Source organism: Culex quinquefasciatus, chromosome 2 (assembly GCF_015732765.1).
Source record: "Culex quinquefasciatus strain JHB chromosome 2, VPISU_Cqui_1.0_pri_paternal, whole genome shotgun sequence".
Lineage (NCBI taxonomy): Eukaryota > Metazoa > Arthropoda > Insecta > Diptera > Culicidae > Culex > Culex quinquefasciatus.
Genome location: NC_051862.1, coordinates 186,875,800 through 186,888,353, shown reverse-complemented (window position 1 = coordinate 186,888,353; position 12,554 = coordinate 186,875,800).

Below are 12,554 nucleotides of genomic sequence, written 5' to 3'. Positions count from 1 at the left end.
TTGGTAGAGATAAAATTGAGCTACAGTATTTATTATTTTTTTTATATTTTGTTATCCAAGGATTTCATGAGTATACATAGTTATATTTCAAATTCATGTTTTCAAACTAGAGGAATTTAGAGAAGAATTTTCAAGATGGATAAAAGTGCAGGGGCTAAAATTCGATTCTAATTTCACCACCTGTATCCAACTTTAATTTCCAAAAGGTACTCCACCTCTCAGTAATCCACTCCCGAAAAGCCACACGAGTCCAGACAAATTGATTTTCTGCATTACTCTTCCAGGGCCAGACTAGCCAGTCAGCCAGCCAGCCAGGCCAGGCCAGCTCTCTCGTCTGCCGGCACCGGACACGAATCCACTCCATCACCAAAGTCCGCCCCAAAGTCCGAGCTGTCTGGAACCGTTTTCTGACTTTGCCGGTTCCGTTTCCCGACCCGACCCGAGCACAAACTTTCTCTGTTGTAATTTGTCATGTGTAAAAACTTTACCAGTAATAGTTTTAAATTTCCACCAGCTTCTCGGTGTTTGTGATTTTCCGACGAAAACGGCGACTCCAAGTCATTCTGGAAGCAACTCTGCGGGAGCAGTCAATGTGCTGGTGGGACATTTACTTCGGTGCTGCTCGGGAAAGTCGTCTTGTGATCGGATTTTCAATGTGTTGGTTAGTTAGAACATTCGCCGAAGCTTTTATGTATGACTTTGGCAAAAGTACGAGTTATCGTTTGGTCTCGCATAAAATCAAGTATTCAAGCTTGACATAAAACATAAAACGACTTCAACGTTTGAAAATTCCGTCTGTAGAGCATCTAATGCCGGCTGATTGTCCGTACGCTGGCTTCTGCAACAGACGGCAGAGAGAACGAGAGAAACAGCTTTTTTCTGCTCAGCATAAACCTATATACTGCTTAATCTGTGCTCAGTAATATTTCCGCAATGTGCAAATGTGATTTTTAACTAGGGATGGTAATAAAAGAAGCTTTTTCTCACGGAAATAGCCGTCTTTGCTAAAGTTTGATTGAAAATCTGATTTTCAGTTTTCAAACAGCTTTAAACTTCAATATTTTCACATTTACATCTTTCCTGTTTCCCAGAAAGTAATTTCACAGAATATACCTTTTCCATAAATTACATTCCTCAGAAATCCATTCGCCATTCGCCATTCGTCAATTCCTCAGAATGAATAATTGCACCGTATGATCCATTCTCAGAAACGTATGTTGTTATTGTTTTTCAAAAAGATAAATTTTTAGAGAGTCAATAATAAAACTCATTAAGATTTTCTGATCTTTTTGGCGTAATTCAAGAAGAAAAAACGCACTGAATTTAACCCTCCTTTTTTAAATCTTCAAACCTTATTCAAAATTATAAATCCCTATGAAAGTCATAGTTCAAAAAACCCTTCTTTTTAAAATTAGAAAGTGTCATAAAAAAGGGTGAATCTTTAGACCTTTCATAAAAAATGCTCTTCTATTAAAAAACTTCTAATTTCTTTATGTCTTCGAATTTCATTTAGAAAAAAAACACGGTATTTGCATTTTTTGTCTTGTTACACATCCAAAAACGATATTTATTAAAAAGCGCAAACATGTTTTTGTGTGAAAGTCGAATTAAAAAAATGAACAAAAATATAGTATGTATAACTTTTTTTCTAGGACATCATGAGCAATACCAACTACTTTGACGAAGACACATAGTCGATCAGAAAATGTGTTTAAAATACTGTTTTTTTAATAACTTAATAAATCTGCCAAACCTGTACAGTCCAACCAAAGATGTAAAATTTTAGTTTTATTCATAGAAAAAGTAGTTTCACCATACCGTAATCAGGGCTGACAATTGGTCTGGGGCTGAGATTTGGTCATATACCAATGCTAAAATTTGAATGACCTTATAATCTAAGAAATTTGCTGACTTGAGAGTTTGACTTGTTTGATGCTACTTTGCCAATGTTTAGGAAATGTATTTTTTTGGTCATCTTCGGCTGTGTTTTTCACTAACATTATCTTATTTTATGTAAAAATGGCGTTTTATGGCCTCTACGCATTATTCTACCATTTAAATGATAATGGTAGAATTATATTCTAATCTAATCTAATCTAATCAGACCCTAGCGCAGCCAATCTTTCGAAGGGATCCTGGAGAGTGCCTTAGGTTAGATGACGCCTAGCACTCTTCTTGTCATTTATTAACATTTGTAGTGCGCCATTGCATTGAAATGCATTGAAACATCACAAGCGTTAAAGCGGCCAGGCCTACTGCGTAAAACCGTATCGCAGAGATGACTCGTAGTTGGGTTTTGTTTAAGCACTGAGTGTTCGAAACAAGCAAAAAAAAATATAAAAATTACTTTAAAAATTTAAAAAAAAAACTCGAAAGGCAAAAGGTAATAAAAGGAGATGGTAGAATAAGCCAAATACTAGCAAAAACAAACATAAACTTAACAAGATAAATGCAAAATAAAGTACTCAAAATGAAAGAAAAACATAAAACAAAAGAAGTGAAGTTTTTCTAAGAACAAAAGTTGCTAAAAATGACCTTAAGCACGGGAAAAAAATGAAAAAAAACCAACATTTGAGGGTTAAAGGTTAAGTTAAAAGAATTTGTTTTTCTCCAGATTGTGCGATTTTTCAATTAGTATAAACATAAATTCAATAAAACAAATTGCAATGCGCATTTTTATGAATGTGATGCGTTCAAACAAAGCTCCTTTTTATAATAAAAAAGTTATCAGAAAATGACATTTTCACGCAAAAATAGCTATATTAACCTTTTGAAAATAATTGTTCGAATATGTATGAAAACATATTATTTTTTGCAGATAGTTATGATGTGATGATATTGAATTAATTTATTATCACCCCTATTCAGAAAACAAACTCCACTACCGGCAACAAACTGATTGCAGTGTATATGTGTCCCATATCCGCATGCTATCGCAGCATAAAACGCTTATGATCTCCCCCTCCCTCCCACCAAATACCTCCCGTCCAGGGGGGGGGGGGGGGTGCGAACGAGTATCATAACACAACACAAAGTGTGCAGCATATCGTTTCGCATATTATGCAGTGCCGCCATTCATGAGCATGTGTGAGTGTGTTTTGGCTACACCAGAATTGCACGACAACGATGACGACGTGCGAGGATTTTTCGGTGCCCCCCACTTCCCCGATCAAGAGTCCTCTATCCCCCAACTGACCCGAGTTGACTGGCTGGCACCAACACAGACGCGGCTTTGTTTTTGTTGTTTTTGCGTGGCACTGCCAAGAGGTCAACAAACTTTTCGAAAAATATGAATACACGTCGACGACGACGGCAACGCCGGTGGTTCAGGGCTTGGCCTGTGTGCGAATCGACGCCAAAAGAGGAGACGCAGAAGAGGACCGACCCTGGAGAGAGGGGGAGGACAAGAGAATGGAACCACGGCGTGTTCTAGACAGAGTCGGGGTCGGGACATGCCTCCCGTCCCGACCAGACACACCCACCTTCGCCCGGAACCTACCACCAGGGTCGTTCGTTCGGTCGGTGGCCAGCCGTAGTGGCCCACTCGAAACCAATTTGGCCTCGACGACGACGTTGGCGTGCATCGCTGTGGAAGTTGCTTCCCATTCTGCTCTGGCTGGTCTGGACTGGCCTGGATGCTCCCGAGAGGAAGAGAAGGGGACATACGAAACCGTACACTGGAGTGAAAATTGTAATATTTTTTTTCTTTTTCAAATACATCTAATACAAATTAAAAAATATAATTCTTCTTCACCAAATGATAAAAACAAGATTGAATAAAATTGGTAATCATTTTTTTTTTCATTGACACAATCCTTTGTCAATCTCAGGATTTTTTAGGTACTTTAGTTTAACGTGTTTTTAGTTTTTTACATATTCACATCCCCATTCATTTGGTGAACGAAAATCTTTGGTCGGTAAAAACTAAAGTTATCCTCATTTGAAGCTTTCGAACTTTTTTCCTATGGGACAAAATTTCGCCTATTTCAATTTAGTATTGTTATAAGTCCACATAGACATGATTTATGGTTCAGATTTCTTATGGAAAATGATGCAGGGCATATTTTTTCCTGAAGCACCCAAAGAAATTGAAAATTAGGGAAAAAAGTTATAAAGATATATAGGAATTCAATTTTTCTGGGCTCATAGAGTATACGAATCAACCCAAACTAAAGGTCGTATCAACAAAGTTCATTAATGCAAAATGTAGAGAATTTTCTCAGCTTTTCAAAAAAAATATATCAAAAGTGGGCAAACATGGGCACTAATTTTGAAAAATGATTACTGCGACTATTTTCAAAAAAGTTGCCTAAAAATGGCTATAACTTGAAAACGGTGCACTTTATCAAAATTCCACTAAATTCGATTTTACATCGTTGACAAAGTTGACAAATTTTGGCGACCAACATTTAGTTTTTTTTTTTTTTAATTCAGAATTGATTCAAAAATTTATAACTCGGCCAAATATTTTTTGCCCGTTCTTGAATTTTATTAAAAGTAGGCATTGAATGTCCCATAAAACATATCAGAAAAAAGAAAATAGTTTTTTTTTTTCAAATCAATTTTAAGTGACAAAAAGTGAATTTAAAATCACCAATTTTTTAACGGGTATCATTGTTTTTCAGTGTAGTCCTTATCCATACCTAGAACTTTACCGAAGACCCAAATCGATCAAAAAAATCCTGCAAAAGATACAGATTTTTTAATTTTCGTATATATTTTTTGTATGAACAGCTGCCAAATTTGTTAGGAAAATTATATGAACAAACTAATGATGCAAAATGGCTTCTTTGGGCACACCGCAGGCACCAAAAAAGTATCAGCCGGATTTAAAAAAAATGTAAAGAAAAAAGACCGATTTCGAAGAAAATTCCTCATATTAAGAAACAAACTTACAAACAAACAAACTGTTAACTATTTTAAAAACGAAGAAGTTCTCTTGATTTTTGAAAACTGTTTCGCGATTTTTCAATTTGTTTTTTTTTGTTTTGTTGATGCTAAATAAAATCGATGAAACTTATTTTTATTCTCAAAATACATATTTTAAATTTACGAAAAAAAAAATTTATATGTTTTAGGGGACTAAAACAAATTCTTCTAAGCCATATGGCATGATGGTGCAATTCCTGACTCTGAAGTTACGATTTTTGGAAAAAAGCGTTTTGTTTTTGAAAATGTCGAAAAAGGACAAATAGGTTAAAACAATATTTTTAAAATTCAATTGAAATTCGCAACCGAAAGGTTCCTAACATTTTTACTTGATAACTTGTACAGTTCTCATGTTAGAGTCACTATGTGGTTGGAAATTTTAGATTTTTTTCTTTTTTTGCATTTTAAAAATACTTCTAGAAAGAAAAGCACTGCTGGAAAAAAATCAAAGATATGAAACAGTATTTTACCTATGACATTGAAAATACCACAGTCACAGTCATCCCACATATTCGAACACCCAAAAATTCGGAAAAAAAATTGTGATAATTTGTCGATAGCATGCCAAATGTATCTTTTCTGGTGACCCTTCTAATTTTAGGACGTTTATTTGGACATTCTCTTGCTATTTCACTAGCAAATGTAGTTATTTTTGAACAAAAAAACTACATTTTGAGAATATTTTATTCGGAGCTGCAAAACACCACCTCCCAATTGCCTGTTACATAATTATGCGATGTTATTGTGCCTTCCACAATTGTAGAACACCTAAAAAATAGATATTTTAACAAAAAAGTTATTAGACCATTACTATGCTTGAGTTTCATTGGTTCCAGTGTGTGAAATCATTATTTTGTAGAAAATAAGTACTTCTAGAGAGAATCATAGTTTGTTTACATCCGTAGGAAAAAAGTGTTCCAAATTTGTAGAATTCAAGGGTCAATGTTATTCTTTGAAAACTTGATATGAAATATACAAATTATTGCCGGTCAATACATCAATCGAAAGATCGCAAAAACAGCTTTCACATGCAGGTAAAAGCAAGTCATTATGTTCAATTATCGATTTTCTATGATTTTTCGAACATTGGTCGATCTGTAAACTGTTCTGAATATGAGAGATGACTGTAGTTTAAGAGACACAGCCTCACAAAAAAAACCGAATCGATGGAAATGAGTTTTTTTTCTAATTGTCACGTAATTAGCCTGTAATTTTTTACTGTCAATAACTCAAAAACTTAACGTGATTTCAAAATCACAGAATTTAGTTTAAAATATGAAATAAGGCCGTTGCAAATATTTCTCAAATTTTATGTCGCCTCCCCTTCAAAGTTGGCCTGAATAATCGTAAAACTTCAAAATTTTAATGAAAATTAAAGTTTAATCAACTGAAAACTAGTTAAAATGCATTTTCCCGCATTTATAATGATATTTAACATGTTTGAAGTTCTTTGAAAACATTTTAAATTTTCATGAAATACCAATGTACAGTCCCACGAAAAGTTTTTTTTTTTGCGAAAAAAAAATTCCGTCAATACTTCGATATTTTCAAAACTAATGATTGTAAAGCAACTGTACGCCTGTAAATGCATTTTTAAACACTTTTTTCATCCAAATGTTGAAACCTAGGCTTGTAATTTCAATTTTTATATATGTTTTATTATTTTGCCTCCCCTTCGACTTTGGTCAGAGCCGAGGGACATAAACTTCAAAAAATATTTGCAACGGCCTAAGTAAAACTATTTTTATTTGTATACCTTTTGAAATCTTATGCCTGGTTTTAATTTTATTTTTCTTCCCAATATATTTGAATCAAAGCTCAACTGACTAAGAAAAATCTGTTTGAGTCTGGTCTGAAAATTTGTGTATAATCATTAATGCTTCCTATTTAAAAAAAAAATAATTCCTTATTTATTACATAGAAATGTCACCACAAAATGAACCACTTCTCATCACGGTAAATAAAAACCCTCACACTTCTCTGCAATCCTGGCCTGACCCAAGTCAGCCGTCGTCGATGACGACGACGACGACGATCGCATCCCCAGACGCGGGGCGAGCCATGTGGGACTTGGACAGGACCCGTGGGACGTTGGCGGTCGGGTTGTTGTCGCCGACGATGACGACGTCGAGGTTTATTTTTTCATGCTGTTTGTTGTTGTTTAATTCTTTTGCATTTTGTGCCATTCCACTCATTCTTCCAATTCCGACCGATCGAGACTGACCGCGGCCGAGGCCGAAGCACACACGTCCAGACTGGAAACGCAGCAGCTCAGAAATGTCTGAGAGGAAACGGAAGGGAAGATATTTGTCAAATCTTGTATATGTTAAGTCAAGCCTGAAAGTTGTGTGGGAAATGATGGTGGGAATCAATCACTTTAAATTGACGTATTTATTTTGGTGCACTATAAAGTTTTGGTTCATTTGATCAAACAAATATCAAGTTAAAAAAGAGATGAGAAATATTAATTCGATATTATTACATTATAACATTGATTTCAGCTAAACCGTAGTTGTATGCTTACGGAAGATTTTCGGTGTAAAACCATCATTTTGAATTTCACAGAAGATAATTTGTTTGAAAAATTAATGCCATTATTTCATTCATCAAAATGTTTTTGCTAAGATTAATAAGTGTTTGTTGACTTTAAAATTGATTCATCAATTTCTAATATGCTTTAATTCTCAAACTTTGCAATTTAGTCCAGCTTCACAGAACTACTCAAAATAACTTGCATAAAAAAGTTGATGAAATTGATTTCACTCCTCATGTAACATTTTCAGCCAACATTCTTCCACTCAAAAAGTTACACGCAAAGTTTTCCCACCCTCCCTCTAGAACAGCATTTTGACCATTTAGTTTATAACGTGTTAACAGATTGTACGATTTGTTGAAAATCTGCAGTGAGCCCAGTCTGTTGCTGCAATTGCAAGCATGCATGCATGCAAACAAACAAAAAACCACACAGTGCAAAAACACATTTGTAAACACACACACACTCACGACTGCAGAGAGCCAATCCCCAAATGTTTATGCTTCTCAAGTTGTTCAACGCAAAGGCTTATGTTGCTGAATGTGAGTTTCCTTTTTTTATTTGTGTGCCCCGGTTGAAAGGCTGCCAAAGCGCATAAGGTGTTTAAACTTATGTCTGAAACGAATTCTCTTCCTTCCAATCGTGCTGGTCGTCGTTGGTGGATTTTTTTTCGTAAAGTTCTCTTTCTCTTTATATGTTTTGTAAGTTTTGCTCCTACGTGTTTGTGTAAGTTTGAGCTACTTGTAGTACAGAAAGACCTAGATGATTTGACAGCAATTACAGCTTTTTACTTTTTCTGAAAATCTTTTTCAAAATGATTTTATCAATATTTGTTTTTTCCCTTCTTAACTTATGAAAAGAAATTTACTGACCAAATAAATTCATTTTTCCGCGACAACAATAATAAACAATATAAACAATATTGTTTTAGTAAGGAATCTTCCAGCCATTAAAAAAACAATAAGTTTTGGTTTTCTTCATGATGTGTTTTGCAAATGTAAATAAAAATCAGCAATTTTTGAAAAATACAACTAGATTCTTTTTATTCATTTATTTTTTATTTTTTTGCAATCGAAATGTACAGATTTTTTATAAAGTGCACCAATTTAAAATATAGTCACTAAAATTTTAACTTTAACTGACAAATTCCCCTTCATAAATATTTTCAAACATTGAAGATTGGACCTCTTGTTTCTGAAATACAGCGAATAAAAAAAAGAAAACTGAAGTTTTTCAAGTCTCATTCGATCATTTCCATATTTTCTAATGCAAATATCTCAGCACCATATGCTCCAATTTTCAATGTTATTTTACAATTTTGGAAACAGCACTTACATTTCAAAAGTACCAACAATTCAAAATTACGCCCATTTGTTTATTAGTAAAATATGCTAAAGATACAAAATTGATCAGAAAATTTGTTCTTTAAATACAGATTAAATTTTGCATTCACGAATCCATAATTCTATCACAGACAAACAGACATAAATCTCCTTCAAAATACATCAATCAGCAATTTGCCAGTCAATCTGACAGTTTCGTAAAACAAAAAAAAAGGAAAAAAAGGAGTAATCCAGCTGCGTGTTAAAGACCCGGGAGAAAAAAAATTTGCATTATTTTATGAATTTTTATGCAATATTAACAGCTTTTCTTAACAGCTTTTCATCGGTCTGATGACCGAGTGGGCTAAGGCGCCAGTCCTTACTATTGGTGCTGGGTTTGAATCCCGTCGGATGCAAATTATTTTTTTTCAAAAATTGTAAATGCAGTGTGTAATATTAAGTGTCTTTTTTGACGTAGGTGATGTGCATGCTTTTGCATGCGATTTTACTATCGGATTTGTTGTTGTGCACGCACACTACCAAACATGTTGCAGTGTGCACGTTCACAACTAGATTATTGTTTGTTTAAATTGTTCATTTACGTCTGTTTCTCTGTGATTATAGATGCATGATTATAGATGCATGAAAAAAACTTATCCCAAAAAATGTTTTTAATTTTTTGCACTGCTAACTAACTTTTTCTGAAAACCCATTTACTGAACTGCAAGATTTATAGCAGAAAACGCATATAACTCAAACAAATAATTTTTATTTTATCTATACTTTTTTAATCCTTGATAAAAAAATTTGCAATGATTGAATGATACAACTCGCAGAAATTGATTGCAAAAAAAATTAAGAACTCTGTTTGAACTGTTTTTAGAAAACGTTAAAAAATAAAACAGAAATTATGCAAATTTTTCAGGCTTTAAATTGCCATTTTTTAAAACCAAATCTTTTTTCGAGAATCTCATCGAAATAACATTGTCGAACCATTCAGGTTCAACTATACTACAACTTTTTTGCTTTATTTGGACGATTTTCCACTGTGTCTGGAGAATCGTCGCCGACGTCGTCGCTCGTAGTCATGGTACGATTCCAGTCGTACACGAGGCCGATTTGTTTTTCCTTTATGTTTCCGCTTTTGCAGCTCGGGCTGGAGCAATTTTCCCCTTTCTCCGGGTCACACCCGGCTAGACAAGGACGAGACAGCGCGCTCCGCTGGGAGAACGAAGCGGGACGGGACAGGGTACCACCACCGATGTCAATGAACTTTGCCCAGTTACTGTTCGCATGGACCGCGGAACGGGGAGGGGGGACCACACCAGGTACTGTGGAATGTGGACCGACCGGAGCGGAGACTTTTATAATGTATTTAATTCATTTTACATGCTGACAGCATCCCAGCGTTTGGCTGGACCCCGGCAAACTAATCTGCAGACTCACAAAGGCAATATGTCTTCGAGAGAGAGTAGAAAAGAAGTTGCGAAATTAGCATAACAATACTGTCTCACTGTTGGCTTCCGACCGCGAGCTGGCTGCAGGACAGGAAGTCAACAGTGGAGAGAGCATAAAGGGCTAATTCAGCAGACAATAATGTAATTACTGTCCAAACAATCCTTTGAGAAATTGACAACGATTTGAAGAAAAAAAGAAAACTCAAGAAGAAGAAATCCAGGATTCAACCCTGGATTCAACAAACAGTAACTGCAATAAATTTGTACTTGGACCATGACAGGCTGGAGGAGCGTATAACAGATAGCAGCAGCAGCTCTTACGACGACGAATGATGCACAGACTCCGACGAATCTTAGTGCAACGCATCCGAACACGGAAATACGGAACAGATAACACACACACTGCCAACCAATCAGTCGGTGAAGGAGTGGAGTAAAATTAATTCAGTCACGAGACGGTCTTTCACCTTTGCAGTTTGCTGCTGAGATGCGTTTGATTTTTTTTTAAGAAAATCGTTCAATGTTTTTTTTTTGTTTTATTTCGACTCATTCAAACAATTTTTTTGATATGCTTCTTGAATTCTTTGTTTGGGCTTTTTGCATTTAATTATATTTAACTACGAGAGTTTTTTTCCATGATTTATTTTTTTAACTCAAAATAATTCAACCTTATCAGAAAGGTAAATCAACAAACTTATAAGTCTGGAAATGTTTCCACAATTAAAAATGCTCCTGAAGTAACCAAAAACGCAGTGTCCAAGAAACTCGCTGTTCTTCCTCGAATGTTTCCTCCAGCGGGGTGGCCAACACGGTATAAATTGTATGCCGGAAGATTACTGGTGGAAAAGAAGCCAATGAAGAGCGTTTATGGGAGCAATTCGGTGAAAATAATTGAAAAAAAAACAAAGAAAAACAGTGATAAGAATGTTTGAAAAAGTGTGATTAATTGTGTGAATTGTGTACAATAAAAACATTTTGAGTTTAGAAAATATAGACTCGTTTTCTTTTTTTTCAATAAGAATTATCAGATCTCAATTAAAAATGGTTGCACCGAAATTACGTTTAATGTAATTTTACACGATCTTTTAGACTGTTCGGATCGTGTAACTTCACGTCTAATTTGACACAATTTTGCGTATAATCTGACGCTCTAGTTATTTGCATCTAATTAAACCGAAAATTACACGCTTTTTTCGTAGTGTGTAGTTGAAATATTATTTTTATTATTTTTATCTTCTAGTATTAAAATTAAATGTAAAAAACTGGGTACGCAATTGGAATCAAATTATTTACAAACAAAGTTTTTATGCAGGATATTAGTTTTTGCAGCATATTTTTTTGCAAATAAAAATTTTGTTTACGGCTTTTTAAAAATTTTGTCCCCGAAAATCAGAGCGCGAAAAAAATGTATCAAAATGTCAATAGAATTCTAAGTGCAATCATCAGAAAACAATTTAAAGTGCATTCCATTGTGTTCAAAATAATTTCAAATATGTTTGATCTACTAAATCAAAACAAAGCGATCTCAACTATCCCCGCATTTTTTCTCTCCGAATTTTCTGTCAAGCTATTTTTAAACATTCTCGATCATTGTGTAAGCCAAGTTTGTTGTTATTCCTCCATCTTGATTTTGATTTAACGGTAATTTAAGACATTTTTTTGTTATTTTTTCAAGAATGAAAAAATAAAGTCAAAAACATTTATTTCTCATTAATTACTATTTTTAAGGCAAAAAGTTTAAACTTACGGATCTTTTTGAGAAAACATGAATGTTTAACCACTTTGTTTATGTTATTTTTTCAATCCGGAAACATGCAAAATTACCTAAAGCAACGAAAAAAGGTTCCATGCAAAATAAATTGACTAGGTTTTTAATTTTCAATTTTCAATCATTATAAACCATTATAAAATAACCAAAACCTAACCAATTTTTTTTTTGCCTCGAGGAAAATATGTAAATATTTATAAATTCAATATCACGTTTTTGGCAGTAATTTAAATTCCACTTATTTATTTTAATTATGGTTGAGAATCACTTTGTATACTAATAGAAATTAATAATTTAAATTTATCACGCTAATCAAAGTTTAAATTTTATTTAAAATTTTTGTTCCTCGATTCTAGTACAAGTCAAAAGAAAAGCAGATAATGAAAAAAAAATGCAGACTCGATTATCCGAAGCCTCGATTATACGAAGATATGATTTACCGAAGGTTTGTATGAGATCGACAATTTTTTTTGTGTGTGTTTTTTTTTTGTTTTCTTATTTTTTTCTCGAGTTCAGTGACCTAATTACTAGCATATTTGAATAGT